The sequence below is a fragment of the Alligator sinensis genome, unplaced genomic scaffold (assembly GCF_000455745.1).
Source record: "Alligator sinensis unplaced genomic scaffold, ASM45574v1 scaffold160_2, whole genome shotgun sequence".
Lineage (NCBI taxonomy): Eukaryota > Metazoa > Chordata > Crocodylia > Alligatoridae > Alligator > Alligator sinensis.
In genome coordinates, this window is record NW_005842717.1 from 146,796 (window position 1) to 154,447 (window position 7,652).

At 40.5% G+C, this 7,652-nt stretch overlaps 1 protein-coding gene and 1 long non-coding RNA gene across 4 annotated transcripts in view; one reads left to right on the forward strand and one right to left on the reverse strand.

The window, feature by feature from the left end:
• The window catches only part of LOC112552010, a 49,638-nt gene extending 42,635 nt beyond the window's left edge, over nucleotides 1-7,003 (forward strand). Inside the window, exon 3 of the long non-coding RNA XR_003096367.1 lies at nucleotides 5,687-7,003. This is a non-coding gene — a long non-coding RNA (uncharacterized LOC112552010). The remainder of the gene's footprint in view (nucleotides 1-5,686) is intronic.
• The window catches only part of LOC102373851 (neuromodulin-like), a 43,566-nt gene that overhangs the window by 22,259 nt on the left and 13,655 nt on the right, over nucleotides 1-7,652 (reverse strand). The gene's annotated exons all lie outside the window — the stretch shown is intronic.

The following is a 7,652-nucleotide window of genomic DNA, read 5'->3' on the forward strand; positions in this document are numbered from 1 at the left end:
ATTATCCCATAGGGCATTACTCTACAATAAGCTAAGGACTTTAGAAGTCAGCTTTCTTAAAGTCAAGAATTTGTACCTTATTAACAGATTTCCCAGCCCTATGACGGACAGTGAAAGTGATAGTGTCATGGTCAGTGTCACTTAGGTTACCCACTATCATCAGATCACTCACCAGTTCGTCCCCCTTAGCCAAAACTAAATCTAGGAGTGCATTTCCTCTGCTTGGTCCGTATACTTCCTGAGGCAGGTAGAGTTTGCCAATACAAGTCAGGAATCTATCCAACCAGTCAGATCTGGCTGAGTGTTCTTCCCAGGAGATGTCTGGGTAGTTAAAGTTGCCCATGACAATCCTATCCCATGCTCTCGCAGCCTCTTCTAGTTCTCTGGAGAATTCCAGATCTAGCTCCTCATTTTAATTCAGAGGTCATAGATTCATAGATGTTAGGGTCGGAAGGGACCTCAATAGATCATCAAGTCCGACCCCCTGCATAGGCAGAAAAGAGTGCTGGGTCTCGATGACCCCAGCTAGATGCATATCCATCTAGGTCTGTAATATATTCCTCCAATTAGGTCCTTTTCACCACGTCATCCCCATACCTTGACCCAGAGGGTCTCAAGCCTTCCTTCCTTAACACCAATTTCAGGTTCCAAGGAGGTTTACTGCTCCTTTACATATAAAACTACACCTTCACCCTTTTTACCTATGTGATCCCTACTATGCAGGATGTAGCCCTCTATAGCTACGGTCCAATCATAGGTAGAGTCCCACCAGACCTCTGTTATTTCTATGACATTGTAGTCCCTGCTGGAAAGAAGAGGGGGCCAGTTCCTCCTGTTTGTTCTCCATGCTCCTGGCATTTGTGTATAGGCATTTGAGCCTTCCACTGGAGGTCCCCAGTTTCCTGTCACATTGAGGGAGCTCCATTCCCTCAGCTCGTGCTGTAGTGTCCTTCTTGTTGTCTCCTGTTGTAATGGTTTGTTGGTCCCTGGCCTTGTTCCACTCATTGTCCCCCCCATCCTCCAGCAATCTCAGTTTAAAGCCCTGTCTAGGAGGTCCGCCATCCTTGCCAGGAAAAGAGCCTTCCCCTTTGGCCTGAGGTGGATACTGTCCTTTCTCAGAAGACCTGTCTCTGAAGTGCATGCTGTGGTCAAGGAAGCCGAAACCCTCTCAGTTGCACCATCGCTGGAGCCTTCAGTTCACCTCTTCAATACATCCATCTCTCCTAGGCTTACGGCCCGTAACTGAAAGGATGGAGGAGAAAAATACCTGTGCCCTCAATCCCTTAAGCCCCATAATTCTTGTAGTTAAAAAATATTGATGATGATATTTTAAGTCACTGCTGTAAGCTTTAGTGTAACTCTTCAGTAATATCAGCTGAAGGGCAGAAATGATAGAAAAGTAACTGAGAAGGAAAATACTTGAACTTGTTAAGAAAGCTACAACTTTCACATTACTCTAAACTGTACTTAAGAAGAAAGAGGAGAGATACAAATGAAGCACCTTATCTGGGGGGAAAATATGTTCCTTCTTTCTTCCCTCTAATTAAAATGGTAGTTGCAAAGGAGGTCGTAATCGCTGATTGTATCAAAATGTTGATAAATCATTGGAAGTAAAAATAAGGCTACCTGAATTCAGAGTTTTTAGCATATTTTAAGTGTTCATGGATACTGCCTAAGCAGCTGCCCACCAACTGAGGATGTTTTAAGTATGTGGGAGCTGTTTTGGCAGGCATGCCATAAATTAGCCCCACACCCTCCCTAAGAGCCATTCCAATCCCTTTCTTCTGCCCGAGTAGCTGCTCTGCTTACTGCTCCCTACTCTATGCTCCATGCCCAAACTCCTGGTCTACTTTCTGCTCACTGCCCAATCTGTTGTATGCCACACACAGAGGCTGCCCTTGACATTTGTGGTATTCATGCTGCAGATTGGCCACCCCTGTTTTAGGTGATTTGAACTGATCCAATGAAATTTTAAGAGTTTCTTTGCTTTGTTAGCAACAAGCTATACTGGCTCATAAGAGAACAGTAGGCCTAATTTTGTTATTGTGGTCTTATGTCCTGCTTACATGAGTTTAAAAACTTTTCATTTTAGGTTTTTTTTAATGTCTACACAGACAGATTACAGGTAACTCAAGAAACCCAGTGTGCTTCTGTCTTGCCACTTGCATCTAAACTACAAGTTCTTTGTACTAATACTTGTAAATTCTTCCTATTTAGAAGAGTCAAAGGTCTTCCCAAGTCTACATGGTCCATGCTAGCATGGTTAGGGCACTACTGACTACTGTAGCCAATGTACCTGAGAAAGCAATGTGGTTAGCCTCACTTGTTGCCCACCTTTCACTGTCCAAAGATCTGGTATTGATCTACGATGGGGCTACGTACAGACAGCCTTCGGCACAAGTCCAAAATGAGGCTCTAGAGCTGCAGCAGGATTCTTAACCACTTTGTTGTTGAACCACTTTAAAAGGTGGAAATCATAAAACTGAAAGCAAATGTTTAGGTTGGAAATAAATCTAAGAATATGGAGGGGAAAGGATTCTTCCACTCTCAAAATACGTTACACTTATTTAATGTCTAAAAATCAAGAGTCATTTCTATTAAAATTATTGTAATGCTTCATTTGGAGCCACATCTTCCATGAACCATCAGCTAATTTGTCAGGCAAAAAAAAAGACTGGTCTCTCTAATACAGAATGTTGTTTTCAAATATTTCTGAACAGATTATTTGCAGAACTTTTTGAAGCTAAAATAATACAAGTTGCCCTGCATAATACAGCTGGAATTTGCCTGAAGCTATACTATTCATGTGAACAAAAGTTGGAGTGCAACGTAATATTTTTTTTGTTTTAAGCCATCTGTAGCTTAGCCAATGCTACACAAATAATTCAAAAGAAAAATATTCTCAAAAGAAACATTGGGTGGTGGGGAAGGCATATGCAGAAGGACATACTGTGTTTACCATTTAGAACACTTTGCAACTGAAAGCTTTTTATTTTACTAGGACATTACAAAAATATTAGCCTAATCTTCTCATGTTTGAACTAGGAGTTAGCCAAATGTATGATAGGATTGAAGCCTTCTGGATACATTCCGTTTCTGAAGGACAATAGCATATCAGTTTACAGTGCAAGCCAAAGGACAGAGAAACGCCTTACTGTGCCCTGTTAAAGGGGAAGAAAATATTTGAGCACTCTATGCCATGAAGAGTTGCAAACCTGATGGCAGTCAAAATTTTAGAATCAACCTTTGGTCCACCTTTTTTTTTAATTATCTCTCTTGTACAAGAGATTGACAATAGAGAACTCCTTTCTCTTTGTATTACAGGTCTAGTTCAGTACACAGGGCAGTGATGTAAGCTTTCCCATCACCCCTATAGCAATGACTACACATGAGATTTCATAGATAATTTAGCTTTCCTCTGCATAACTTAGGGGGCCAGCTGTAACAGTTGGTAACTCTTGCTAGCATGACTGAATGTACTGGACTTCAAATTAATGGGAGATGCAGGAAACCATGAATCCTATTAACATAAGCTTACATTTCCTAGTTTCTCTGAAGTTATCATTTTACTAGACAGTTCCTCCTGTCACTATCAAAATATCTGCTCCGATAGAAACCCTTGGATTTGCTAAGGCTTGATTGTATTAAAAGTTAAATCCTTTTGTGGGTCAGAACCTAAGTGGAATTTAGACACCACAATCTAATAGTACAATCCTTAACACCTTACTTAGTCCCTTAGGTGCTTAAGTTTTCACTAGTAAAGTTCCTTCGGCTCCTGAAGTTCTGCTTCTGCATATGCCCAGAACTGCCACTTCCTTGGTAAGACTGAGCATCTCAGCCCAATCAAAATCCTCAAATAAGATGTCCCCTCAGAGGGATGCAATCATCTTGTGTGGATCTAGGGAGGCTGCTCTGAACATTATTTTGCCTGAAATACTCCAGGTTTCATATTATGAGTGGAGGGGCCAAAAAACTCCAGCCCCAGTATCCCCAAACTTTGGATGTAGTTGAAGCTTTGTAAGTCCCATTCTTCCTTATCCTTGTTATACCCCATGCATAACAGGAAATTAAAAACAAAATTGGCATGTCACTCATTTAATAACTGAACCTGAACAGAGTGCTCAAGTAGTGCCCAAGGGTTCAAAGGAAGTGAAACAGATTGAAGAAGGGTTGGGATTCCTGATTATGTATGCCATTATGATCAGAGAGTGTGCCAATACCTTTTTTCATAACATATCTACAAGCACACGCTGCGGAAAAAAAACAGAAAAATGCTCCAGCCCAGAGATGTTAAACTGTTAAGAGTTATGAAGTACAAGCAAGCAAAACAACAAGAAGTTCATTTTTTGATAGAAAATCTCTTATAAAAATAAATGCAACTGGCTTCTAAGCAAAGTATCTTGTAAGACATTAGTTCCTACACAAACACAGATCTCCTTAATTCATGGCAATGACTAAAGGACCATATTTACTGAAATCTAGTTAACCCTGAATTTAAGATGACCCTCCCATAATTAGAATCTTTATATAGAAAACGTATACATTTATTATAATTTTCCAGGTATAGAACCTGATTATTGGAAAGTTGTCTTAAATTTGTCTCGTCCACTCTCCTCTCCACTGCTATAGCGAGGAAAACAGTAGCCGGGGCAGGGGGCAAGGGGGTCAGGTGGCCTCCTTGTCCTCTTCCCCCCCTCCCCTCCTCCGCACTTGCAGCCTTCCTGCCACTGGCACCCTCTCCCATCCACAGGTATATTTAACAAAAATACACCACTAACCATTACAAAGTTGGTTACATGGAAAATGTACACGTGCAAGTGATCAAAAAGGTTTTGGTGTTGTTTTTAACAATACTTCATATTCCGCCAAGATGTTAATATTCTACAGGCTGCTGTTGTACACAATATACATGAAATAAAGCACCAAATCATACTAAGTAATTATATGTAATCATACTACTGGAACTGTGTGTTACAGTAGCTCTTGTGCCATGGTGAAAAAAAAATCCTTCACTGCAAGGAGAAACATAGGCTAGAAATAACAATTACTCCAATTACTTACAAGAATTAGCATGGGATTCTTAATGTACATTTGAACGAGCACCAGAGAATGGAAGGGAACCCACTTTGGCATAGTCAAATGAGAGCATTAGTAACATTGCCTGAACACTGCATTGTAATAACACTCTTAAATAATGTATTAGTTCATCCCCTACTTACTGTAAGGAACATGAACAGAGTTTGGGTTCATCCAAAAGAAAACCGTTTTCTGTCATTTAAGCATTAACACTGTTCCAGGCCGAATCTTACTAGCCGAGGTGATCTCTTTTTATTATTTTTATCCAAGATAATGAAACTGCAGATGATCCTTTAATTAGTAGAATTTTAAAAATGATTTGTCTCAATATTATTTTTGAACATCACATTTATTATTCATTTTAAATGCAGGTTCATCACCATTGAGTGTGTTTGCTTTTACTTTCATTGCCTATTCATGTTCTATTAAAATATAAATACTATTGAGACTGAAAATCATTACACCATGGTTACATTACCTCTCTAACCTTAAAAGTTCTTAGCTTTCCCCCCGCCTCAATTGTTCCCAATGCACATGTTTGTATTTTATTGTAGCATATAGTATTTTATTGTGTCACTGAACATCTTTACTTTCACTGTTTTCCAAGTAGGAGTGACTTCAGTATTACAGCACTAACTCCTGTTCAGAATTGAATCAAACGTTTTTTCTTTAAAAAATGCCTTCCCTGAGGTTATCACAAGGATTCTAAACTTCATATTACTGGAGTTATTGTTTATTAGTGGCTTAATAAAGCAGCGATTAGTGCATCCAATATGGACTGAGGATGAAGAAAAACAGCAGGAAACAGAAGAGGGCCAAAAAAAACATGGGTAAATACTTGCTCTTGTGGTATTTTATTTGTATGACTGTACATCTGCAGGCCACAATTGAGACTGGGGTACCACTGTGCTCAGTTTATAAATACACAGCCAGTTTCTGAGGAGCTCATGATCTACATCAGGGGTGTCAAAGATCCAGTCCATGGGCTGGATCTAGTCCACAAGGCCATGTCTTACAACCCTGGGTGCTGGCCCCAAATGGGACCAGTCTGGGACACCCCTCTCTTTCCCAACATGCTGGATCCAGCACCCACAGTACCCACTCCAGCCAATGCAGGATGTAAGCCAGACATGAGGAAGAGAGCTCTGCAGGTCCCCAACATGCCAGATCTGGTGCCTGCTCCACGCAGTCTGGTACTCACGCTACACACAGCATCCACCCCAAACTGTATGGTGTGGGCACTGAGTATAGTTCACATCCCAATCCAGCCAGAACTGATGCAACGTGCAGTGCTGCATTCACTGGGATCTGGCTTGCAGGGGGAGGGGGAGCAGCGGAGGTGGCTGTTGTGGGCCTGCTCTGGCCTGCAGGGCCAGCTCTTCCCAGTTCATTAAACCTGTGGACCAGTCCCATGCCACTCTCTAGCCCATGAGGCCAAGTCAGTTTGACACCCTGATCGATCTACAATAGTCAGAAGAGAAAATAAAGGGAAGTGACTTACTCAAAACCATACATCAAGTCAGTGGAAAGATCAGGAACATCATCCTCAGCCTCTCAGATCCCAGCCTGAGACTACTCCGCATTTTACCGTAATGTCTAGTACTGAAGAGCTTTCCCCTTCCCAAGCCACATGCTCATGTAATCTGATTAGAAAGATATACTTTCAGTCTAATGAGTTGATTCAGAAGTTTAAGATGTACTTAGATTCATATACATATTTCTGTTAACTAGTATATTTCAATTAGTTCTCAAAATATCATTTATCCTCCCATTATTATGGTAAACATTAAAAATGGGAGTGGATACATACTATTTCACAGCAAATGAAACAAAAGAATTGACATCATATTTTGTTTAGTTGTTTTGCACCACCATGTTACAAGATTCAGCAAAAATTATTTGCAAAAAACTCCCAAAACAAAACCAACTCCCCCCCCCCCCCCAAAAAAAAAACAAACAAAAAAAAAAAAAAACACCAAACACCACTAGTAACTCTCTTGGCCAGTGCTGTTTAGAGTGATTGCTTCTGTACGCAGGACTACTGGCACTATAGCATACACATTTTGAATGGAGTCAGGAGAACTATTTAACAGAGAAAAGACTGGCACATTCACGTGCTAATCCCATCTGTTTATTCTCCCTAAACCCATCCATGACAAGGCAGTGCTTCAAATATGCTTTAATATTTGCAAGATCAAAAAAATTTTGTTTTCATTATTTAATATATTGCTATAGAACTCAAAAGATTTACTAAAGTGTAGCCAATGGTAAATGCTTTTGCTGTTGCAGCCATTAGCTTCACCACTGCACTGCATAGAAAACTATGGTGGGAACAGACAACAAGAAAAACGTAGTCAAGATGTATTGGGCAATATTAGTCAAGGATAATTCTACCCTGAAAAAGGGGCTGGACCAATTGACCCTATGAGGTCCCTTCCAGCCAGACGCCAGACCGTCCTGTGAGCCTAGGATACTAGTTTATCATTAACCAGCACTTAAATTGGAAGGAAACATAATTGTGATCCACCTATCTGTATCATAAATTCAGGTTTTTCACTCTTTTTTCAGGCAGCAGG